This window comes from Saccostrea cucullata, unplaced genomic scaffold (assembly GCF_032062105.1).
Source record: "Saccostrea cucullata isolate Sc308-1 unplaced genomic scaffold, CSIRO_AGI_Scuc_v1 ctg2606, whole genome shotgun sequence".
Taxonomy (NCBI): Eukaryota; Metazoa; Mollusca; class Bivalvia; order Ostreida; family Ostreidae; genus Saccostrea; species Saccostrea cuccullata.
Window position 1 is genome coordinate 190353 of NW_026926328.1, and position 27320 is coordinate 217672.

General features: G+C 32.9%; 2 long non-coding RNA genes across 2 annotated transcripts; both read left to right on the forward strand.

Moving 5' to 3' along the window:
- Positions 1 to 493: 493 nt before the first annotated feature.
- LOC134271392 (uncharacterized) lies at positions 494 to 26170 on the forward strand. Its single transcript, XR_009993014.1, has 3 exons — positions 494 to 558; positions 1673 to 1714; positions 26117 to 26170. It is a non-coding gene; the product is annotated as an uncharacterized LOC134271392 (long non-coding RNA).
- A 105-nt stretch (positions 26171 to 26275) lies between these two features.
- Positions 26276 to 27320, forward strand: LOC134271393 (uncharacterized). The gene is made up of 4 exons (XR_009993015.1): positions 26276 to 26330; positions 26618 to 26786; positions 26902 to 26973; positions 27075 to 27320. It is a non-coding gene; the product is annotated as an uncharacterized LOC134271393 (long non-coding RNA).

Genomic DNA, 27320 nt, shown 5'->3' on the forward strand with positions numbered 1-27320 from the left:
ATTGTCATCAAGTTCTTGAAAATGTTTATTGTAAAAGCTAAATGTACAAGAATTAATAAGCACATACATGTGGAACAAGTGATGTTTCTATGCATTCTGTCCTGGTTTCCTTAGCTTTTTTGTAGTAATACTAGCCTTAATTTATGAATAATGATTTAAGTTTAGTTATAACACGTCTTTTGCTTCGGTAAAAGATCTAATCTATATGGTATAAGATAAGTTACCTTCGTCACAATGAGCTATATCAAATATGTTTCACTCCGCTTGACGTTACTTTTAAAATAACCCTTTATAAGGAAAAATTGTCTCTTGTACATGTATACACTGAAATTTAATTATAAAGAATAAAGCCTATCTAAACCTATGTTATTCGATATAACAAAAGCTTGGAACATTTTAAATATAAAGCTTAATTCATGAAATCAGGCACGTAGCATCGATTTTGAAAGTAGGGGGGCCAGCCACAAAATTGTTTTTAAGAGGAAATATTATTATTTGGCAGATAATACCAGAGATCCAGAACCAGACTATCTGGATCTAAATCCAGATTTAAACACGGTATGTAGAACAAGTTAATATATTAAGTATTATCATCTATTACCTGGTTAATTTAAATTCATCATTTTTTTAATTTAATGTTTTTCCTCAGACTCATAATTCTATAATTTTACGCCACTTTCACAAAGAAACATGTGGCAATGTAAAGAAAAACACATGTATATGCTACTATTCATTTAGCTAAATACTGAAATTGACAAACTGCATCATTTTCTTTTGATTTTCTTATGGAAGACAGAAATGCTTCTTCAATATTTTCTTTTTGATAGCTTTTTACAATAAAGGTGATTTTTTTTATAGTCAAAAAGCTATGGGACTGGATTGATATATTTCATAATAAACATTGAAGTCATGTCTAAATAAGTAGGTATTTTTAAAAAAAATACCAAGACGAACGTTGTGCAATAAATGCATATAACGTTTAATAATTTGGTTGTTTGTTTAACATCCATTTGTTTGTAAATGGATGTGAATTTAGTCCTGTGCTCGACAGTTACTAGCATACTAAGCCTTTTAGCAGTGAAGGATCTTTTCCATTCCAGCAATACAAGACTATTGATTTTCTCGGTCTTAAACCACTCATCGGTCTCTGTCCAACAGTCACATGTACCGGTAGATTCGAATCCAAAACAAAAAGATCACTGCTCTACGCGGGCGACTCAAATATTTCTAAGCAGACCTATGTTACCTAGATTCACCTTTGTAATAATTAAACCCCTGGAACAGGAAAGCGAAAGTAGAGAAAAAGAATTGTCACACACATCTAGAGCAGCAATTCTAAATCAAAATTTTATTCTATTTGTTACCCTTTATTATGCTATGTAGATGTTATTTTTAAGACCATCTGCATGAATTTTAAGCCACATTAAAAAAGACTCAAAGGTGAATACAACTAAATGGTTCGTGATTGGGTTCGATGTTGGAGGCTATATCTTTAACATACAATTGATTTTCCAGAAAATGTTATAAGAGAAAAAGGAACACTAACTACATCACCTTTTCCAAAGACGACTTGTTTCGATTATATTTTGTGCGGAATGTTAGGATATTCATCATTACAAGCTTGTATTGTTATTTTTTTTTCATCAAAATTAACTAAAATTCATATTTTCAGAACAATGTTCCTCGTGCATTCTTAACAGCTGGTTTTCCTAAGGTATGTTAAATTTATTGATTATCAATAGGGATAGGGGATGCAGGACACATGGTCACATGACTCAATTCTATTACGTCATAGTCTGATTATATATGTACAAATCTCATTGACACCACAGTTGCTTAATTGTAAAATATTTTAACATATTGTTTGACTCCACCATTTTGCATAATGAAACATATGTAGATAACGAACAGTAGACAAGCTCAAACGTCCATAAAATAATACAAAATAGAGGCGGAGCAACACAGACCTCCAAAACATCAGAGGTGGGATCAGGTATCATGGAAGAGTGAGCATTCCTTGCCGACCGGTCACACCAGCCGTGTGATCCTTGTCAGGATCGGGAAATTATGGAAATATCATTCATCAATTCAGTGTACTAATAATGATCTCACAATTAGTATGAAAAACGTCAGTCAGCATTTGAATCATTAATAATATAACTTAAGATTCTGTACTCATGAAGTAATGAAGGGAGCTGTAAAAATAGGTTTTTTTATACCTCCTGGTTTAAAAGTTGGAGGGTATAAATTATCGGGATGTATGTCCGTCTAGCTGTACGTCTGTCCGTTTGATACGCCTTGGAGTACCCATCTTTTATCCCCAAATCTTTTTATACTGCACCACTGATTGAAATTTATTGAGAACTTTAAAGTTTTTTACTCAAAGTGCCATTGTGTATTTCTTATTTTATTTTTTATCTGACAAATTTTGTCTCTCATACGGAACTTCGGTTTTACCGCTGAATAAAAAATGATATTTCCATAAATTCTTTATCAAATAATGCAATTGTGCACCTTGCTTTTTACTTTTTGATAAAACCCTTATTTCGGATTTTCCACAACAAATTATAGAACATGAACTTTGCAATTAAAACCATATGAGAGTTGGGGGGGTCCATTTAGTCAGCTCAGTGCTCACAGTGCCTCTGGTTAGACCTAAAATGAGATTGTATGTTACCTAGTGCGACATTTAACTCCGGACATGACATTTGTCCGGACTTTCGCCAACCACTTTTCCAAAGGTACATAGAAAAAATTTATGTCATCCGGTGGGATTTTTTTAATCGCACAACATGGACTAACCTTTACACCTGAATATCTTCCAGTTTAAAAGATATTACACCTGAAATCAAGAAATCCCATGGGATTATGGTGGGATTTTCTCTCCTAACCAATATCCCACCATTATTCTGTGGGAGAAAAATGAGTTCTGTGGGATTTTTTCTCCTATAGAATCAAAATTCCCATTTTTAACCTTACATGGGATTTTTTATCCCATAAGTTGTGAAATGGGACAAGAAGTTCCATAATTGTCACAAATAGGATTAAAAGTTCTCTATCATAATGTTTTATAGAATATATTATCCTACAGGAGAATGGAAATTGTTTTTATCTCTTTAATTCTTTCCCTTTGAAAATTTCAGTCCTAACTCTTTCCATTTATCATTTTACATTTAGAAAGTACATGCTATTGCAAGCAAAATAATATCAAATTGGCAAAATTTCATTGAAAAATAAAAAAGTTATGCTCATTCAAGAGAACACACCATTCCGATTGACAGAGTATAACATGATGATGAATTCTCCCTATGAAAATTTCAGTCCTCTTACAATTCATCATTTTACATTTAGAAAGTACATGCTATTGCAAGCAAAATAATACCAAACTGGCAAAAATTCATTGAGAAATAAAAAAGTTATGCTCATTCAAGAGAACACATCAGTCCGATTGACAGAGTATAACATGATGATGAATTCTCCCTATGAAAATTTCAGTCCTCTTACAATTCATCATTTTACATTAAGAAAGTACATGCTATTGCAAGCAAAATAATACCAAACTGGCAAAATTTCATTGAGAAATAAAAAAGTTATGCTCATTCAAGAGAACACACCACTCTGATTGACAGAGTATCATATGATGATGGATTCTCCATATGAAAATTTCAGTACTCTTTCAATTTATCATTTTATATTTAGAAAATACATGCTATTGCAAGCAAAATAATATCAAATTGGCAAAATTTCATTGAGAAATAAAAAAGTTATGCTCATTCAAGAGAACACACCAGACTTAAGTACAATTATCAGAGTAATATGACATGATGATGGACTCTCCCTATGAAAATTTCAGTCCTTTTACAATTTAACATTTTACATTTAAAAAGTACATGCTATTGCGAGCAAAATAATACCAAACTGGCAAAATTTCATTGAGGAATAAAAAAGTTATGCTCATTCAAGAGAACATACCATTCCGATTGACAGAGTATAACATGATGATGAATTCTCCCTATGAAAATTTCAGTCCTTTTACAATTTATCATTTTATATTTAGAAAATACATGCTATTGCAAGCAAAATAATATCAAACTGGCAAAATTTCATTGAGAAATAAAAAAAGTTATGCTCATTCAAGAGAACACACCAGTCCGATTGACAGAGTATCACATGATGATGGATTCTCCCTATGAAAAAACTCTTTCAATATCATACATGCTATTGCAAGCAAAATAATATCAAACTGGCAAAATTTCATTGAGAAATAAAAAAGTTATGCTCATTCAAGAGAACACACCAGTCCGATTGACAGAGTATCACATGATGATGGATTCTCCATATGAAAATTTCAGTACTCTTTCAATTTATCATTTTATATTTAGAAAATACATGCTATTGCAAGCAAAATAATATCAAATTGGCAAAATTTCATTGAGAAATAAAAAAGTTATGCTCATTCAAGAGAACACACCAGACTTAAGTACAATTATCGGAGTAATATGACATGATGATGGATTCTCCCTATGAAAATTTCAGTCCTTTTACAATTTAACATTTTACATTTAAAAAGTACATGCTATTGCGAGCAAAATGATACCAAACTGGCAAAATTTCATTTAGGAATAAAAAAGTTATCCTCATTTAAGAGAACACATCAGTCCGATTGACAGAGTGTAACAAGATGATGGATTCTCCCTATGAAAATTTCAGTACTCTTTGAATTTATCAATTTACATTTAAAAAGTACATGCCATTGATGATTGCGAGCAAAATAATACCAAACTGGCAAAATTTCATTGAGAAATAAAAAAGTTATGCTCATTCAAGAGAACACACCAGTCCGATTGACAGAGTATAACATGATGATGGATTCTCCCTATGAAAATTTTAGTCCTCTTACAATTTATCATTTTACATTTAGAAAGTACATGCTATTACAAGCAAAATAATACCAAACTGGCAAAATTTCATTGAGGAATAAAAAAGTCATGCTCATTCAAGAGAACACACCACTCCGACTGACAGGGTATTACATGATGATGGATTCTACCTATGAAAATTTCAATCCTCTTACAATATATCAATTTACATTTAAAAAGTACATGCCATTGCGAGCAAAATAATACCAAACTAGCAAAATTTCATAGAGAAATAAAAAAGTTATGCTCATTCAAGAGAACATATCAGTCCGATTGACAGAGTATAACATTATGATGGATTCTCCCTATGAAAATTTCAGTACTCTTTCAATTTATCATTTTACATTTAGAAAATACATGCTATTGCAAGCAAAATGATACCAAATTGGCAAAATTTCATTGAGGAATAAAAAAGTTATGCTCATTCAAGAGAACACACAGACTTAAGTACAATTACGGAGTAATATGACTTGATGATGGATTCTCCCTATGAAAATTTCAGTCCTCTTACAATTCATCATTTTACATTTAGAAAATACATGCTATTGCAAGCAAAATAATACCAAATTGGCAAAATTTCATTGAGAAATAAAAAAGTTATGCTCATTCAAGAGAACACACCAGTCCAATTGACAGAGAAATTTGGCATGATGATGGATTCTCCCTATGAAAATTTCAGTCCTCTTACAATTTATCATTTTACATTTAAAAAGTACATGCCATTGCGAGCAAAATAATACCAAACTAGCAAAATTTCATAGAGAAATAAAAAAGTTATGCTCATTCAAGAGAACATATCAGTCCGATTGACAGAGTATAACATGATGATGGATTCTCCCTATGAAAATTTCAGTCCTCTTTCAATTTATCATTTTACATTTAGAAAATACATGCTATTGCAAGCAAAATGATACCAAATTGGCAAAATTTCATTGAGGAATAAAAAAGTTATGCTCATTCAAGAGAACACACCAGACTTAAGTACAATTATTGGAGTAATATGACATGATGATGGATTCTCCCTATGAAAATTTCAGTCCTCTTACAATTTATCATTTTACATTTAGAAAGTACATGCTATTACAAGCAAAATAATACCAAACTGGCAAAATTTCATTGAGAAATAAAAAAGTTATGCTCATTCAAGAGAACACACCAGTCCGATTGACAGAGTATTACATGATGATGGATTCTCCCTATGAAAATTTTAGTCCTCTTACAATTTATCATTTTACATTTAGAAAGTACATGCTATTACAAGCAAAATAATACCAAATTGGCAAAATTTCATTGAGGAATAAAAAAGTAATGCTCATTCAAGAGAACACACCACTCCGACTGACAGGGTATTACATGATGATGGATTCTACCTATGAAAATTTCAATCCTCTTACAATATATCAATTTACATTTAAAAAGTACATGCCATTGCGAGCAAAATAATACCAAACTAGCAAAATTTCATAGAGAAATAAAAAAGTTATGCTCATTCAAGAGAACACATCAGTCCGATTGACAGAGTATAACATTATGATGGATTCTCCCTATGAAAATTTCAGTACTCTTTCAATTTATCATTTTACATTTAGAAAAAACATGCTATTGCAAGCAAAATGATACCAAATTGGAAAAATTTCATTGAGGAATAAAAAAGTTATGCTCATTCAAGAGAACACACCAGACTTAAGTACAATTATCGGAGTAATATGACATGATGATGGATTCTCCCTATGAAAATTTCAGTCCTCTTACAATTTATCATTTTACATTTAGAAAATACATGCTATTGCAAGCAAATTAATACCAAATTGGCAAAATTTCATTGAGAAATAAAAAAGTTATGCTCATTCAAGAGAACACACCAGTCCAATTGACAGAGTATAACATGATGATGGATTCTCCCTATGAAAATTTTAGTCCTCTTACAATTTATCATTTTACATTTAGAAAGTACATGCTATTGCAAGCAAAATAATACCAAATTGGCAAAATTTCATTGAGAAATAAAAAAGTTATGCTCATTCAAGAGAACACACCAGTCCGATTGACAGAGTTTAACATGATGATGGATTCTCCCTACGAAAATTTCATTCCTCTTACAATTTATCATTTTACATTTAGAAAATACATGCTATTGCAAGCAAAATAATACCAAATTGGCAAAATTTCATTGAGAAATAAAAAAAAGTTATGCTCATTCAAGAGAATACACCAGTCCGATTGACAGAGTAATTAACATGATGATGAATTCTCCCTATGAAAATTTCAGTCCTCTTACAATTTATCATTTTACATTTAGAAAGTACATGCTATTGCTCTTATTCTGTATTTTTTTGTTGATGTGCAGTGCTAAGTTTGAACTATCTCGTATGATTTCAATACATATTTATTCAAAAACAAAAAAAACTGAGATGCTTGATATTAAACAATAGTGCTAGTATCCCTATTTAGTTTACATATTGTATTTCACAAGTTCTGTAGCTATCTGAAATGTACTGTTTGTACAGTGCTAGTATCCCTATTTAGTTTATTTCACAAGTTCTGCATCTATCTGAAAGGTGTCTTCCCACTTAGCCAAAATTCTGAAAATGTTACAGGTGACTGGTTTTGGCTAAGTAAAATGGTTTCAAAAGAAATTAATTACAGGTGACCTATAGTCTGTTTAAGATTAACCACAAGAAATATAGGTTAAAATTTACTTATTGAATGCTTATAATGCAATGAACAATTAATATTTGAAATTATATATATATATTTTTTTTAATTTTGAAAAAATTATTGCCATTTTTCTAAACTGTTTTATTAAAATTAATTATTAATGAAGAAGTAATTAAAATTTCTTTCTTAACTTTTCTGTTTAATTTGTAGATGGTAAACGATTTGTATTCTTTTTTTTTTTATTGTATATATTTTAAAAATTCATGTGAATGAAAGGTACGGTATTATAAAACTTTACTGTAATCATGTGTTTAAACTTAAATGCGAATAATCCTAATTATTAAATAATTTATTAAAGTTAAATATCACATTAATGGAAAAACATGAAAAAGATGACGGATGAATTAACCCCCTTCCCCGCAGTCTCGCATTTTAACGCAAATACCATTTCCTATTTCTAATGCAAAATCACGCATATACCGTTTCCCCGCAATCACGCATTTTCACCCACTTTAAAAAATTAATTTAATCTTCAATTTATTACCAAAACCCTTCTATTTTATACTTGTAAAAATCTCATAAAATAAGAAAATGTTATAATCCTATAAATATATAACCTTATATTTATTTGCGCTTAATTTTAGAGAAACTTGTACTTTGCTTTAAAGTGCTTGCGGGTAAAAGGTAAATTCATATTCCTATGACGTAAACATTAACAGTATGTTGTGTCACAGTTCAGTAAGTTGTAAAGAATTAATATGTAAACGTGTTTATTTTTATATAAACTTTTAAGAAATAAATATGCTTAAAACCCGGTATATTAAAATGTTTTGTTTGAAAAATATGTTTAACGAGATATTCTCTAATAGATACTCTATTTTATCATTCAAACATTTTTTTGTTCAATAAGAATTTGTATGAGCAATATTTTATTGAATAAATACTATACAAATGGTTTGAACACAAGTTCTAACAACTTATGAGGTTCTCACTATAAAATCCTACAACTGTCAAATGTTTATACATGGGAAGAAGAAAAAAAACCTATTGATATAAGAATAAAATATAAGTTTTGCATGGACACTTCATGTATTTCTAGTAAACTATATAAATGAGATTATATAATATTTTTACCATCAATTAATTTTTATATTACATGTATACATGCATGTTTTTTTTCATTTTACAAATATTTCTGCAAAAAATTAAACTCAATTCCTTTTTTTTCATTCTGAGTATAATCTCTTTAGCAAGATTTAATTAAGTAATGATAATACATTCAATAATTTTATATTGTCAAAAAAAAAAAAATCTCTCTGTAAATGGATAATTTAATTTTTTTCTCACTTTTTCCCAAGAAAATCTTTTTTTATAATTCTCTTTACATAAAACTTGATCCTAAGTTTTCCGTTTATATTATATTATTCCGTTAAATGATATTGATATAAATGTACCGGTGTGTATTTTAAAATAATTAATATGTAGAACCTGATTAATTAATAATTATGTTATAAATCAAGTATTTGTGATGTGTATTTTGATACTGAACTTATACACCACAGGTAATAAGTACAATAATAAGCCTAAAACAGACTATCATACATGACCAAGGTGTAACAATATTCAGAATGGTGAATAAACCATCTGAAATGTACTGTTTGTAGACTTTGAATACAAGATTATTGGTAGGAAAGTTAAGTACATGTGTATACTTTACACACAGAATTTACATTTGATATATTTTTTACGTTCAGTTTCCTTATTTTTTTTTTATTCCAATCATTTCTTCAATTTGAACGATTTAAGTGTGAAATTGTGATTTCTAGGATAACATTAAAACACGTTCACTGATGATATATTATATAAAGTACACATTATTTTCTTTATATACCAACAGTTCTAAGGAGACCTCTTTGAGTATTTACTATAATTTAAATCAATGATCTATAAATTGTCATTTTTCTCTATAAAACTTTCAAAAAAATTCTTTTTCGTCCAAAGTTTCTTAAATTAAAAGTTACATTGGCTATTATTGTTTAGATGAAAAAATAAATCAGGTAAACATAAAGACCATAAGTATTTTAAATCTATAACTTACGTACTAGAAAGGGACATAACTCTGTAGAGAGTGTCGTATTATGATTAGTGTCCCAGATCGGACATATATATTCTTTTAACTAAAGTTCAAGCTATAAAATTTTATAAATGATACATTTTTATATTATCGATAAAAACAAAAATATGACATATTCATAAACGCGTCACAAGACCCCACTTCGAGATATTGACTCTGTTGACTTCTAAACGCTTTAGCTTTGGACGGATACTATATTTTTACGGGGGTGTAAATCCCTAAGTTAAGCTCAATGCGTTTCTTTTTTTTTTTATTTGTTATCTGAGTTTTATTTCAAAGAAAAAAATATCAACTTCTGTAGTATAACCTGTTTTTCTTTAATTTTGCAGTAAACATGGTAAATGTTTGAATACTAATAAAGCAACTTCAGTCTGCTGTTAAACCTACCTCCCCTCCCCTTGCTAACTTCCAAGAATCCAATATTCCAGATCTCGATAGGGTATGATACGTGTATGTATAAACCTAGAGGCAATTAAGAGTCTTTTGTTTTCCCCAGGTAGCAAAACTGTCACAATTTGCTTGGAACTAACAAAACATACACAGGGGATATTAACACTCAGAGAGTCGAATTAACAACTGAACCTCATGAAAAACAAACTCCATGCTTTACTAAACCTCCGGATTGATTAAGTCATAACTTTTTTTTTTCATTTTCAATTTAAAAATTAAATCCAACATTTTTACACCATTCATAATTGATAGCAAACAATAAATATATAATTGTATATATTTTCCCCCTTAAAAATATAAACTTGAATCATGTTTATGAAAGTAAAATGAATACTCGTATAATAGACTATAATTTTTCATTCTACGTTTCACAAAAATGGGATTTGAAGAGACAAAATTTTATAGGTTACTAGCTATTGATTATCACATGAAGGATATTCGGTGAATGATACAATTTTGAACATCATACATGTAGAAGGTTAACAATATATCAAAATGCCGTGAAGAAAAAGAAGACGGGGCTTTATTGAGGCTATGTACTGCTGACTAGACTTTCAAACGCTAACCATGCAAATAAAGTTTTCTTGACGTTTCAAGGGAAACATTTTAGAGATACACAGAGACTACCCCCCCCCCCCCCCCTCCACTACCCTCCTCTTTCTTATCATGTTCTCAATGATCATGATCGATGTCCCATTTATAGTAAAATGTTAATATTTTTGGTATTGGACATTTTGATTACCATTATTATTTTTGTTGGAAAAATACTACCATGGGTATTACCCATGGTAATTATAAAACAAAAATCTGGGAAAAAAATAATAATTTATTTCATTTTTTTTTTTTTTTTTTTGCTCGTGAACTGTGCATTGTTTAAATTAAAAAAAGATAAACCAATAAATAAAAAGAAGCAGTAATATTCTATCTATGGATTCACTTCTTAAAAATTCTGTGCAGAAGGATGCATTTTTAATTAAATCCCTAGAATTACCCAATGCCAACCAAGGAAAATAAAAAACGGCGACAAGACATTATGAGGAAATTTCCACATGTAGATGTTGACAAAGACCTGCTCTATTTTTGTAAGTAGATTTAGAATTATTGAATTTGTTATTTATTTCACATGTTACTGCATGGATCATAGATTTTTTTAGTCTAAAGATTAGTATTAAGATCATCCCGTTTCCTCTGATTTTATTTAAACAGACTTACAGTGTCTTCAGATGTTATGAATTTCTGTCACTGTAAAGTGTTTGCAGTCTAGTCGATGGGGATATTCAGTAGTACATTATACAAGTTAACAAAGTAAATATATAGAAAATTATACACAGAATATTAACGAATTTCCTCAATGACAATTAACGTTGTAGTACTCGTTCGTTCGAATATTCTCAATGACTTGAATGTGTACACAAGCTGATGATTGTACTTAGAAATATATTGTCATGTCTAACTTTGTCTGTAATTTGCAAGTTACAGTTTATAAGTATCTTGATCATTGTTGATTACAGTCATCAGCATTACTGATTAGAAAATTAATTCTTATCTTCTCTCAGACATGTTTTAAAGTATCCCACTACTGTTGTGTACTATTGGGATTAACAAACATTGCGTGTGTTGCAAGTATTATTTCTTTTTCTTTCTTTCTTCTTCTTTTTTTTTTTTAGCTGTCAAGATAATTTTTGAGATATGATATGGGGATCAGTGTTTAATGATTATTACAATGTCATGATGGACATAACTAATCACCCCAAAAACTCCTACTTACATTGTTTGGAAGTATCCAAATATCAAATTACTTAATCTTGTTGATCCTCTGAAGTTTACCTAAGACATGTACCCACATGATTATTGATATAATCAATTCTTAAAATGTTTTTTTTTAATCTCTGAAAAACAGTCTTAAAACTTTGAGTGAAAATCAATCTTTAAACTGCTAAACTCATTTTTATACTATGAATACATACTTAGGAATATCATTATTAAGTTATCTTCATGTACTTTTGAGGGGAAAATTATACATCTGTGTGCATATTGATCCTTATGTGTAAGTAAATAATAAAAGACACAAATGCTAAGACTTTTTTATTTTACATATTTATTTGTAAAAATATTTTTTATTACTTTGAAATGAAATAAAAAACATTCTAGCTTTATTACTAATAATATGATTTTTTATTAGAATTGATAGGGAATTGGATATTTAAGAAATAAAGTTCACTTTTTCATGAATGTTGCAGTATAACCTGCATTGTTAATGTAGCATAGATTTAAATTACACAAGGACTCCCATGCCAATTTCAATAGTCATCGCCCACTGACTTCAAACACAAAGGTAGCCGCACAAGAATTACATGCATATTTGGCCTCCTAAGTGTCAGACACAGAGATGGGTGCACATGAGATTTTCATGAATATTAGGCCTTCTTAGCTCCTGACCTATCGACCTGCCTAATTTACATTCCCGTAGAATTATTAAGAAATCAACTCTCCTAACTTTCAAAGAGTTACCACAGAGAAAAATAAAGTGCCCCGCCACAGCATGATATGTCCGTCAAATATTGTTCAATAATCATAAATTGGTTTAGAGTGAAAGAAAATCAGGTAACCTTGATTAACAGATTGACACAGATTTCAATGATCTAATTTCCATTTCTTATCATGTTGAAAATATTGTACATGTATACATCTCTAAGAAACTTACAGTGTAGGGATTAATTATAACTAATAATACATCATATAATTCTAAACTAGCTGTGTTAGAGCTTAACAAATATCTATCTGCAGCTTTAAATTGTTTATTGAATATTTTGTGAAATAATGGAAATGCTACAGTCTAATAAAAAAATAAAAAATAAATCATTCTTTAGACTATAAAATTCTAAGTGAGACATGACTGCAATTTGTTGCAAATATATAAAAATTGAAATGTAATTTTTTTTTTTCAATGAACACATGTATAATTAGCTTTAATTATATTATACAATACTAATTTAGTTTTAATCATACACTAAAACATTAATTTCTTTTAATTACATTAAATCAATTGAAAGATCTTAATCTGGAATATAGCCATCAAGAACTCTTAATTAACACAAGCAACTATGAGGTCACAGTGACCTTGAAATAGATTGGACAGGATTTTTCATATTTGGCCATAGCATTTTTATTAAAGATCAGAGCAACCTACTTTTTGTGTGTGTCACACCGTCTACCCAAGAAGTATTAGTTGACAATCCTAGGCCTAATAGTATTCAATTTATGAGCCGGACACGAATGGACAGATGGACGGACGAACATGAAGCCTATATACATGCATAACATAATACGTCTCGTCTTAAGACAGACGTATAAAAACAGACATGGAAATATGGCATCATCTGACATCATGAAAAATTCTCAAGGGCATAAAACTACTATAGTACAGATACTGGTAACTGTATGCAGAACATGCACAAAGTTTCATTTATGGTATATTTAAAGATGAAAATAATTAATATTTTGTACTTCGTCCTCTTAGGGTGAATTTTAGTGTCAGTCATTTTGGCTGGATTGAGAAATTTGAGTGATTGATTGTTTGATACTCAACATGTTCAATTCATTTTCTAAATTTGGTGAAAATTTAATCCATGCTTTGTTATATACATGTAATTGATTTTGTATGATTTATTCTATTTTTTCCTTTAACAGAAAATGAAGATACATATACTGACATATAGTGTACATGTACCTTGAAGATTTGTCCCCCTTGTAAATACAAGAAATGCAAAGGTAATTCTTTGTGAGAATAGAAAGAATTACGGAACACAATGTAATAAAATTTTTTAAACCATACAACAAAAACTACTTTGAATAATTAATACGCAACCAACCATTTACAATTGATTTCTGCAGTTTTATTTAATATTAAAAAAAAAATCAAATTTGATAATTTTTAGCTCACCTGAGCCGAAGGCTCAAGTGAGCTTTTCTGATCAGATTTTGTCAACTTTTCACATTTTCGACTTCTTAAGAACCAATGGGCCAGAAAACCTGACACTTATGTGGAAGCATCCTGGGATAGTGTAGATTTTAAATTGTTCAAATTATGACCCCTAGGGACTGGGTGGGGCCACAATAGGGAATCAAAGTTTTACATAGAAATATATAGGAATAGTCTTTAAAAATCTTCTTTAAGAGAACCACTGGGCCAGAAAAGCTGAAACTTATGTGGAAGCATCCTGGGGTAGTGTAGATTCTAAATTATTCAAAATCATGACCCCTGGGAGTTGGGCGGGGCTACAATAGGGAATTTAAAGTGTCCAAATTAAGACCCATGGATGACCCAGTCAAAGCTTCTCAGGTGAGCGATGTGGCCCATGGGCCTCTTGTTTTAGCTCTACTGGTCAGAGACCAGAAGAGCTTATGCGATAGGAAGGTGTCCCTTTGTCCGTCTGTCTAGCTGTCCATCCGTTGTCTGTCCGTGGCGTCTAGTTGTCTAGCTGTCCATCTGTCTGTAATTTTTCAAAACACTACTCCTCTGTTTTATTCTGATTTCAATATAACTTGGCACACAAGTAGACTGCACTAAGGTACATAGTGCATTGTTTTTTTTAAATTTCAATGAACGGTGCTGCCATGGTTACTAAAAATAGAAATTTCTGTATAAAAATTCCTTTAAAACACTACTCCACCTACAATTTTGGTATGATTTTAATGTAATGTGGCACACAAGTAGACTACACTTAGATACATAATTCTATTTAATGCTGTCTGTTGCAAAGTTTCAAATCCAAGTGCTTCCTTTTCTTTGTTATGCATACAGACCAGTAGAGCTACAGTCTCATCAGAGACTTCTTTATTATCCTTTTCATCACACCGCAACTTTCTTTTTTTCAGTATACACAGATATATGTACATACACATAAAAGGAGACATCATCTCATGATCTGTGGATCCATTGAAAACTTTAAGGACAAAACTGTTGATAATTCATTCATGTAATTAAAAGAGTGTTGACTTGAATATTGAATATCTAAATGGAACTAAGTTAGAGAATTAATTTAATAAGTATTATATTGTATATTACTCTTTTTATTCATCTGTCAAATTTCTTAATTAAAAATTAAATTTAAAGGCTTAAATAAGGATTTTTTTCATTATTTTAATTAGAACAAGTTCTTTAATTTATTTTTCTCTTACATAATTGATAAACAGGCATTTAAGGTCATGCGCAATGTAGTTTGCACTTTATTGGGTTCTTCCCTGGAGTTCAATAGTTCCACTAAAGGAAGGACCTGTGTGCAATATTTTTATTGTCTATATATGGATTTGTAAATCTCCTCTAAAACAGTTTTGATGAAAAAAAAATCTGGAATTTATGTTTTGTAATTTTTGTACATTTTTCTTTGAATAATGCAAAAAATTTCAAACTTTAATATTGTAACGGTCCAGAGATTTGACAGATTAGCTTTATACAGAGTTAATGAACCTGATTATTGTTGACATTGTAGGAGAGTTAAGATAAATTTGTATATGTGTTATAATTATTTGATATTGCAAGAATATGTACTGATTTATGCTTTGCATGTAGTTGATAGGTGATTATTGACAAGTTTAAGTGATTTACATGAGTTGAAATAGTTTGTGCACATGTTTTGAGTTACGTAGAAATCAGCTGATCATAGCAGTAGTAAAGTTGTGCTGTTATTTTAGCTTACTTCATGTTTCAGGTACTTTAATTGGTCTTCTGTAGTAGATGAACCATAGATTTATAGATGAAATCATGTTTTCTTGAAGTTTAACTTGTTTTCAGTTAATTATCGGCAGTTTATAGACTGGTAGATTTGTTTACGAACTTGGCGGTCGTAAATTGCGTAGGTTGAGCCCGATCGTTAAAGTTACGATAGTTTTCGGATTTTTGGAGTTAATTGTGTTATTTGTTGATTTAAATGGAGATTAATTGACTTATTCTAATTGAAGAATGTATTTGGAGATTACTTTCATTCAGAAAAGTTGTCTTGTGTGTAGTTATTAGATTTTCTATAGACTTTGCTGCTTACGGGAAATGTCACGAGAGATTCTCCAACGTTTTCCAATGAGTCCAACAGTTTCCAACATTTACGTCATGTTCTTGTATAAAAGAGAGAGATTCAAGGAATTTTTGCTCTTCTGCTAGGTTGGTTTGTTTAGAGAAGTCGTGTTTTAGGGTAAGGAGTTAGTATGGGTTGGGCGTTTTGATTTAGATTTAATAATAACTTTTTAGTTTTAGTTTTAGAAGAGTCAGGATTATTTTAAGGATTTTTAGGAACTTTTGGAATATTTGTGGAATTTTATAGGAAATTTTGGTCAGGTTTTAGTGAATTTTAGCTGAGAATTGGACTTGGTCAAAATTTGATGATTGTTTGAATTTTTGGTAAATTGTTGTTAAATTTTAGATTTACTTGAAATTGTTTAGGTAATTTATACATTTAGCTAAGGAAGCTAGTGTATTTCTAAATTTTGCTACTGTTTTTAACTGAAATTCAGACTTAGGAAATTTGCAGGAATTACTGGTGTTTGAAATTTCTTAGGAATTAATTAGGTCTAAGGGATTAAGTTTTAGTTATTGGTTTTTACTTTCATCCAGGAGGTCTGGGAGGAAGTTTTGAGAGTTAGGAGTTTTGTGAGTTGCATTGAAGTTGGTTTTAGACAGATAGGTTAGGACAAATAGGTGACATAGACAGACTGAGACAGAGTTTAGAATTTGTTGATTGTTTAATTGAGAGATAATTATTATAATAAATTGTAAAACTGTATTTTGTCTCATTTCAAGTACAGAGATTTACAAGGTTTTATCAAAGTGTGATTTTCCAACAAGATGGAAATTGTGAGATATAAAAGAGTAAGAACAGAGTAATGATAATTTAAGAATTTTAGTGACTTCCGTAGGTCTAGGTTGTAACGAGCTCGACAAATAGAGAAGAAAAGCTGAGAGATTTCGTGTATTTATAAATTTAGTGTAACTTAGAGAGCGCGGGTTAATAAAAGGAGGTTTAGGTTTTGGGCAGTGGTGTTTTATCTGAGTTCATTGATTAAAGGGAGATAATTTAGTGTGTTGTGGAAAACGATTAAAGAGTATTGAGTTTTGAACCACTGCGCCATATTATTCCTCCTGAGCTCGGGTTGAGCTGTGTAACGCAAGCCTTGCCACGAAAGATAAGACAGCCCCTATAGATAGAGTGAGGGAGACGGCGGTCCCAGCAGCAGTAGTAGGAGAGGTGCCGTCCGCCTGCTCCCCACCCCGTTACACTTGGCGTCGCCGGTAGGATTTGTACTTCCAACCAAGGAGTGTTGGTATCACAAATCCAGTGAAACGAACATCTCTAACTACAAAAATGGTGAAGAGGAGACAACAAGCCTCAACAACATCTAGACAAGAGGGAAGTCAAGCTGATCATGAGGAGATACAACAGATTACAGATGATGAGATGAACATTGGAGCCTTGACTGTCACTGAAGGAGAAACAGATTACGAAACTACAGCAAATGAATTTGGGTCATCTGAGGAAGATGACATACCAAATACTGTCAGACCACAAATCAACGTTGGAGCTGAAGTCCATATGAGAAGCAGTCCATCACTACCAAGCATTAGGCGAGATGCAGATCTACATGAAGTGAGAAGGCCTACACCAGTGAGGCATGTTGGAAGATCTGGATTACGGAGGAGCCTGGGAAACGCTAATCTAACAGAACCAACTCCTACAAGAAATTCTTCCAACGATGCAGGAGACAATTCACCTGGTATTTACAATGCAGTAAAAGGAGCCTTGAAGGAAATGACCAGTCAGATTGTATCAGCTATCCAGACAGCCTTTGCTGGATTCACCGCCCAACAGAACACTGACTACGCTACCGAGAAACTGGAAAATGGGAAGTCCTCTGACCGCCTTGCGAGGAGCATGGTACATCAGAGGAGGAAAATCCAATCCACATCCAGGGACCACTATCAACCCCCCTCATCTTCAGAGGAAGAGACCGAACCAATACCCAGGAGACGGTCATCAAATGGCAGTGTCAGGACCAGTGAAATTTTCCAACCAACCCACAAAGGCCAGAAATCACATGTGAAGTTACCAGCTTTTACAGGAACGGATGAAAAATGGGAAGTTTGGTACAACAGATTTGAGGCTGTCGCCCATATTGAGCATTGGACACAGGAGGAAAAACTGCGAGAAATCCTCCCAAGGCTACAAGGAGTAGCTGGGGAGTTTGCATGCGGACAGTTACCCACCTCAGTCCTAAGTAACTACAAACTCCTACTGAAGGAGCTACAAAGCAGATTTGGTGAAATTGAGACTACCAAACTCTACGTAATGCAGTTTACCCGCAGAAACCAACAGCCTGGTGAATCAGCTGAGGAGTATGCTGCTGAGCTTAAACGTTTGTATGACAAAGCTTACAAAAACAGAGGCACCTCAATCAGACAGGAGGATTTGTTAAGGAGATTCCTCCTAGGACTTCGAGACCAGAAGACAAGGATTTATGTGGAATTGAATAAGGAGCCCGAGACAATCGAGGATGCTGTATATCATGTGGTACATTACCTGGAGACCACCAGATATCCCCATAATCCAGAAGACAGTGACAGGAAGGAAAAGAAACCCACAAGACAGGTCAATGCTCCAGTCAAGCAGAAACCTGTTAAGAAATCAGTTCAGCCACAGTAAAAGCAATCAACAGGATGGAAGTCTGCACAACAGAAATCCCAAACAGGTGCTCCAAGGACCATCATCATACAGGAAGGAGATCTTCAAAATCTGGTAAAGCAGTTGGTAGAGGAACAAATCAGATCTCAATTACAGACACAGTCTACAGAGAGGTCATCTGATTCCAACCAATGGCAAGGGAGGAGGGAAAATCCCACTAGTGCCTTCAATGTAAGATCACCTTACCATGGTAACCTACCAGCACCCAAGGGACAAGCAGATCCTCAAACAAGTAGACCAAATAATGGAATTTGTTTTGCTTGTGGCCAAAACGGACACTTTGCCAGGAGCTGTCCACTGAGGAATCAACAGAAAACTCATAACAATGAGGGGAGATTCCAACAGAGTACTCTTAGTACTGCCAATCAACAACGACCCAACGAAATCCAGCGAAGTGGAGATGTAACCTTACAAAGTTCCTCTCCAAATTTGACCCACTTGTCGTCAAACTAGAGAGGGTCACTCCTGTTGACCAGGGAGTGACCCAAACTGATGGGAAAGATAACGGTCATAGGAAAATGCAGGAGACAACACAACCAACAGCAGTAACCACCCTTGGTGATCAAGGTATCACACAAATTGCTAGACAACTCATGAGGAGTGAGGGCATCTACATAAAAGGGAGGATTCAAGGCATGAAGGTCATGCTCACAGTCGACACGGGAGCTATCCGGACGGTGCTGTCAGACCGAGCCTACAGGAAGATCCCTGAGGATGTACGACCCCACTTAGAGAAGTCTTACATGTTAACCAGTGTAAATGGCCAACCTCTGAAGGAGATCGGGAAAGCCAAGTTCAAGTGTGAATTAGGAGAATTGAAGTTTGAGGAAGAGTTAGTTGTTGCTGAAATTGAAGATGAAATTTTATTGGGATTAGATGTGCTGATGAAGGGTCCAGGTGGACCAGCCATTATTAATCTTCATGAGGGTGTCATCCTGTTGAATGATTGTTCCATCCCTTGCATACAGAACCATCAACCCAGCCCACTGGGGAAAGTTTGTGCTGTGGAAGATTATCAGATTCCCTCCAAATCAGAAATGATTGTGGATGTACCAGTACTTGTTGATAGAGAAGAGGATGAGTTTAGTGAAGTGTCAAAAGGTTTTACAGTGAAACCGTTGGAAAAGTTTGCTGCTAGATATCCAGAGACAATGGCAGATAATGTTGTTGAGAATAATGATGAAGTTATGGGTAGTAGAATCAGCATGGAAATCTCTGAGGAAGAGGTGAACACCGTGATCATCCAGGGAGATGAAGAAGACAAAACTAAGAAGTTTGACTTAGGATCAGACATATTGATGTTACCTCAAAGTCAAGGAAAGGATACCGGCTATGGTGCAGTGCCAGTGAAGAGACTGTACTTACTGCCATCTGTAAAATCCACTGTCTATGGTGGCAACGATGGAACCTTCACCACAGCCTTACCGGTGCAGTGGGAAACCAATGTTGGAATCATCAGGAATCTCGCCATGAAGGGGACAGGAGAAGGGGGCATTGGTGGAGCAAGACCCCCATCATTCACAGAGGATCCACATAAGGAGAACACAAAGGTAAACGTTTTATAGCTTTGACGATTACCATGATGGTATGAGGTGATGATGATGAGCCAAGCAGAGATGGACCATAGGACCAGACAGTGATGCTTGACGGGAAGAAGTAATCTGACGAGACGATGCCTTGATGAGAAGGACCAGGAACTGCGCGTGATCGTGTTAAATGGAACTGTGCTAAGTGATATTCTATTCTAGGAAAGAATGAAGGACGGTAAATTAAAGCATTGATATGTGTAAATTATAGTCAAAGTTCTAATCTCAGATGTTATGTCATATTATTGTAATGTATTGATGATTGTACATTGTAAGGTAGACACTTTGACCTTAATGTTTAGATTTGACATTTACTTGAGATAAGTCATTTGTGAGGACACAAATAGTTTGAGAGGAGGGTAGTGTAACGGTCCAGAGATTTGACAGATTAGCTTTATACAGAGTTAATGAACCTGATTATTGTTGACATTGTAGGAGAGTTAAGATAAATTTGTATATGTGTTATAATTATTTGATATTGCAAGAATATGTACTGATTTATGCTTTGCATGTAGTTGATAGGTGATTATTGACAAGTTTAAGTGATTTACATGAGTTGAAATAGTTTGTGCACATGTTTTGAGTTACGTAGAAATCAGCTGATCATAGCAGTAGTAAAGTTGTGCTGTTATTTTAGCTTACTTCATGTTTCAGGTACTTTAATTGGTCTTCTGTAGTAGATGAACCATAGATTTATAGATGAAATCATGTTTTCTTGAAGTTTAACTTGTTTTCAGTTAATTATCGGCAGTTTATAGACTGGTAGATTTGTTTACGAACTTGGCGGTCGTAAATTGCGTAGGTTGAGCCCGATCGTTAAAGTTACGATAGTTTTCGGATTTTTGGAGTTAATTGTGTTATTTGTTGATTTAAATGGAGATTAATTGACTTATTCTAATTGAAGAATGTATTTGGAGATTACTTTCATTCAGAAAAGTTGTCTTGTGTGTAGTTATTAGATTTTCTATAGACTTTGCTGCTTACGGGAAATGTCACGAGAGATTCTCCAACGTTTTCCAATGAGTCCAACAGTTTCCAACATTTACGTCATGTTCTTGTATAAAAGAGAGAGATTCAAGGAATTTTTGCTCTTCTGCTAGGTTGGTTTGTTTAGAGAAGTCGTGTTTTAGGGTAAGGAGTTAGTATGGGTTGGGCGTTTTGATTTAGATTTAATAATAACTTTTTAGTTTTAGTTTTAGAAGAGTCAGGATTATTTTAAGGATTTTTAGGAACTTTTGGAATATTTGTGGAATTTTATAGGAAATTTTGGTCAGGTTTTAGTGAATTTTAGCTGAGAATTGGACTTGGTCAAAATTTGATGATTGTTTGAATTTTTGGTAAATTGTTGTTAAATTTTAGATTTACTTGAAATTGTTTAGGTAATTTATACATTTAGCTAAGGAAGCTAGTGTATTTCTAAATTTTGCTACTGTTTTTAACTGAAATTCAGACTTAGGAAATTTGCAGGAATTACTGGTGTTTGAAATTTCTTAGGAATTAATTAGGTCTAAGGGATTAAGTTTTAGTTATTGGTTTTTACTTTCATCCAGGAGGTCTGGGAGGAAGTTTTGAGAGTTAGGAGTTTTGTGAGTTGCATTGAAGTTGGTTTTAGACAGATAGGTTAGGACAAATAGGTGACATAGACAGACTGAGACAGAGTTTAGAATTTGTTGATTGTTTAATTGAGAGATAATTATTATAATAAATTGTAAAACTGTATTTTGTCTCATTTCAAGTACAGAGATTTACAAGGTTTTATCAAAGTGTGATTTTCCAACAAGATGGAAATTGTGAGATATAAAAGAGTAAGAACAGAGTAATGATAATTTAAGAATTTTAGTGACTTCCGTAGGTCTAGGTTGTAACGAGCTCGACAAATAGAGAAGAAAAGCTGAGAGATTTCGTGTATTTATAAATTTAGTGTAACTTAGAGAGCGCGGGTTAATAAAAGGAGGTTTAGGTTTTGGGCAGTGGTGTTTTATCTGAGTTCATTGATTAAAGGGAGATAATTTAGTGTGTTGTGGAAAACGATTAAAGAGTATTGAGTTTTGAACCACTGCGCCATATTATTCCTCCTGAGCTCGGGTTGAGCTGTGTAACGCAAGCCTTGCCACGAAAGATAAGACAGCCCCTATAGATAGAGTGAGGGAGACGGCGGTCCCAGCAGCAGTAGTAGGAGAGGTGCCGTCCGCCTGCTCCCCACCCCGTTACAATATCTTTTCAAAATCCCTGGAAATGCATGCTGATTTTTTGTCTAAAAATATGTAATATGGTACATGTATTATAAGTTTAGATATAGAATTTCTTGAAAAATTATCAGTATAGGTAAGATACCTTGCATATTTCCTTAAATGTAAAATGAAGGGATGTGTACCTTTATTAAATGAACTAGGGAATTCATGAAGTGTGCATATTTATTTAATAGTGTTTTATTTTGCATGCACTATGCCTAAAGGCAGAGATTTTTTACCGGGTGGTAAATTCCAGGTGAGGGAGGGGCTTATTTTGTACAGGTGTGAATGCCTTGGGGGCTACCAGTCTACCTGTGGCCATCTGTCTCCTAATTCCTATACACAGGAAGTGGTTTAATACACAGTGAATTACCCAGATGTCAAACTTTGCCTGTGTTGGGGTTTTGAGACAATTTTGAATTTAAATAGAAGTAATACAAACTTTCTCTATATTGATTTATTTATGAATGTTTGAAAACACCCCTACCCATTTAAAACAATTATGATGATATCATACTATGAACTCAAATATTACAACAAAGATTATTTTAGATGTTAAAGTATGTGTTAATAAAAAAAATAAATACTCCAGTAACAAGTCTAACAACCATATAAGACTTAATGTTTCATTCACGCCAAGGACTCCATGAATTGAATGAAAAGAAAGCCTTGTTAATTAACTATATTTCATTAAAAAGAAAAATGTAGTCAGGGTTTGACACATGGTGCGAGTTCACTATGTGTCAAACCCTGACTACTATAATACATGTAGGCATATAGTACATGCAAAATACTACACTAATGTTATTATTATGCATCCCTATTATAATGTCACCTTGTGCAACGTGCGTCATAATCTTTTTCTTTAATTTTGAACTTTCCATGCTTTAGGTATAATGTACAGATAATTTTAATTAGAGAAGAGTATTTGACTGAAGGGGGGGATTGCAAGAAACTATTTCAAAAGAATTATTTTGAATGTTAATTTTTCATCTGAAGTGTTAAGTACTGCAGAATGTAGCTCTCCGAAATAATATATATTGACAGACGGGAGAGCTACATGTGCAGTGCCACCCATAGTCGAGCACTATTTCGGCATAGTATGTTTATGCTACAGTGTATTTAAATCCTAAGAACATAATGCAAGAATAGTATGGTATATGGGTTATGTCACAGAGACAAACTGACAGGAAGCATAATAATTGACAATATGCATTTATTACAAGAAAATTGAATTCCTGAAAGAAGCTGAATAAATTTAAGCCACTGAAGTACCAATCTAATTAAAATTAGATGTTAGATCTGCTCACATAGTCACTACAGTAAGTTTAGCGAGTATGCGTGCGGGTCTAACATCTTATTTAAATTACATGTAGATTGCTGAAGTAAAAGTTTAATACCCAATATCATTCTGCTATATTTGCATCCGCGCTAGTATTAACAGTGAGCTTTAACTAACTGTGGCCTGAATCTCTTATTTTATATGTTTTGGGGTGTCCAAAATCAAGGTGCATACATATGTTAAACAAAGAAGAAACTTGCAATGGCCTAAGGTGACTTATCAGTTGAATCCATGTCAATGGTGCATATAGTTATTTTATGTACCAAAAATAATAAGTAAAAGATCAACAGAGAGCTTTTATTAAAGAAGTAACCATGGTAACAGAACTAAGGAAAACTTGTCTTCTACTGGATGATAAGAAACACTGAGTAGAGTACCACCGCAATTTTTGGATCCATGCCCTTTCATCATGTTTATTTTTGAACGGCAGGCGCGGATCCAGGATTTGGAGTTGGGGGGGGGGCGCCAAAATTAGGCAAGGGGTCTGGGGGCCGCTTTGAGGCCCCCAGTGGGTCCAGGGCAAAGCCCTGGTGGGGGCCCAGGGGGCGAAGCCCCCGGAAGCTCCTGGATTCTAGAGATTTTGAAGGGTAAAAATGAGGTCTACCAAAGCCCTGGTGGGGGCCCAGGGGGCGAAGCCCCCGGAAGCTCCTGGATTCTAGAGATTTTGAAGGGTGAAAATGAGGTCTACCAAGTAGACATATTTGATTTACGCTAACTTTGACAATTTTAGGGGGGGCGCGCGCCGGGTGCGCCCCCCCTTAAATCCGCCACTGAACGGGTTCAATGAACTGTCAAAAATTATGGAAATGTTTCTAATTAAGGTGTAGGTAAAATGTTTTGAAATTAGTGAAAAGGTAAAATTGTTAAATATTTTTAATGCAAACTACCAGTAAATGTGCGTAATGAAGACGGTTGATTTTTTTTTCAACATTATTTCTTGTTCATTTGTCAGATCGGGTTCGTTATGTGTAAAATAATTTCCAGCTGTCATTGGAACAAAAACAAAGAAAATTTAGAGTAAAAAATAGGTAAATTATTACAGTTTGTTCATCTGAATAAGTTTTAAAACTCTTTGAGAATCTCAGAGTGAATGACACGCCCAAATTTCATGTGATTTTTTACTTGGAAACCCATCAGTTTAGTGCAGCAAACAGGCAAAGATCTAACAACGTATATGGATCTGATCTTGTTGTAAAGCTTGACAATTAAATGACACTTACACAATAAATTAACTTTAATGATTAGGAGGAAAATAAACAAAAAAGATTTGTTCTTTCTTAATTGCATTTTTTTTCTCACTAAAAGTTTACAAACAAGGAATAAAAGAAGGTAATCTACATACAAGGAAATTGTCTTTTTAGTTTTAAAAAACTGAAAATTATAGAGATAATTAAACCACTTTTGATTTTTAGTGCTATTTCATGTAAAATATTTAATCATTTGAAAAATAAAACATTACCCCACTGCCCCCCAAATTGGTTAATTTTAAGAAATAAAAAAATGGTGTAGGAAACACAGAAACTTAAATGAAAATAAATAATTAATGGTAGTTAAACTGTTCAATATTTTCTTTATTTGGTTTAAAACTGTTGTTTCTTAATCCCATGGGAGAATTTTTTTCTATTTTGAAATAAAAATGGGATAAATCCCACATTTATAAAGAGATGGGAGATTATTTTCTGTATACAAAAATATGGGAGATTTTGTCCCATTATAAAGCATTTATGGGATTTTTAAACTTCTATGGGAGAAAAAATCCCACAGAATACCCTTTTCTCCCACAGAATAATGGTGGGATATTGGTTAGGAGAGAAAATCCCACCATAATCCCATGGGATTTCTTGATTTCAGGTGTAATATCTTTTAAACTGGAAGATATTCAGGTGTAAAGGTTAGTCCATGTTGTGCGATTAAAAAAATCCCACCGGATGACATAAATTTTTTCTATGTACCTTTGGAAAAGTGGTTGGCGAAAGTCCGGACAAATGTCGTGTCCGGAGTTAAATGTCGCACTGTTTAATTTAAATTAAAAACTTCATAATAGAAACAAACGTTCAAATTTTGTAGAATCGAATTCCAGGATATGATAGGGGAAATGATGAGAACGATTATATTCCAGAGGTGTGTATACATGTATGTATGAAATAAATAATTTCCATTTCATCATTTTTTTCTGTTTGATTCATGGAAATGAAGATAACAGCGGTTAAATAAAACATTTTTACAGATACCAAGATATGTACATCAAATACCTGATGGAGAAGTTGTAGAGAAAACAAAGGTTTGTATAATTATACTTTTACGCGTATTCATTGACGTATGTTTAATGAATATCATAAGGTTTTTACCGAAGTTTTTCACTTTTTAAAAACAAAACTATTAAATTATATGTATGCTTATTCCTGTATGTAAAGATAGAACCTTCAAATACCTTGGTCCTTTTTAAAAAAAACTTAAAATAAATTAGCGATTTTGGAGGGAATAAAATCATACATTTTAAACTAAAAATCCTCTCAATCTTGTTTTTATTAATAAAACCTCTAAAATATGAAAATTATTTTTAAACAGAAAAGGTGTTCACTCAAAAAGATCTGTAAATACCTTGTGTGGATACTGACTTCACTCGGAATAGCTGTTCTCATTTCCCTGACGACTTTGAATAATAAAGAAACGAGCAAGCTCACTTCTTTGTCGGATAAAGTTCCTGAGATGTCATACTTTCGGGAACAAAAAGAAGGTATTCAAGTCGATTTCTTACGTGTTAAATGTTCTAACAAACAAATTTGATGGTACCTAAACATAATCATCATGGCGGAAGAGCAATGCGAGTTTTCTTTCGGCATTCTTTTTAGATATGAACGAAATGAAAAGTATCCTCAACATTTTAAAGACGAAAATGATAGAGACCCCAAATTCCCCCAAAAGTATGTATAAAATTTCAATAAAAGCATATTTGTCTTACAGCTTATTTATCATGTCAGTTTTTTCTACTTTTATTGGTGTTCATAATATTTTTTTTTTATAGATTCATCGTCACTTTGTGTGCAAGATTGCAGTTCAACTTCGGATGGGGATTTTCAAAGTTGCCAAACGTGTAATGGTTACATAACTTGTTCAAATAGAATACTATACAATAGGACTTGTCCACCGGGGATGAATGGTAACCTAATGTGGGATGACAATAAAAAAAGATGCATGTTTACAAGTACCACCTGTTAGACAAACTTATTTATAAGTTCATCAAAGATTTGACAGTTTTTTCCTATGTACC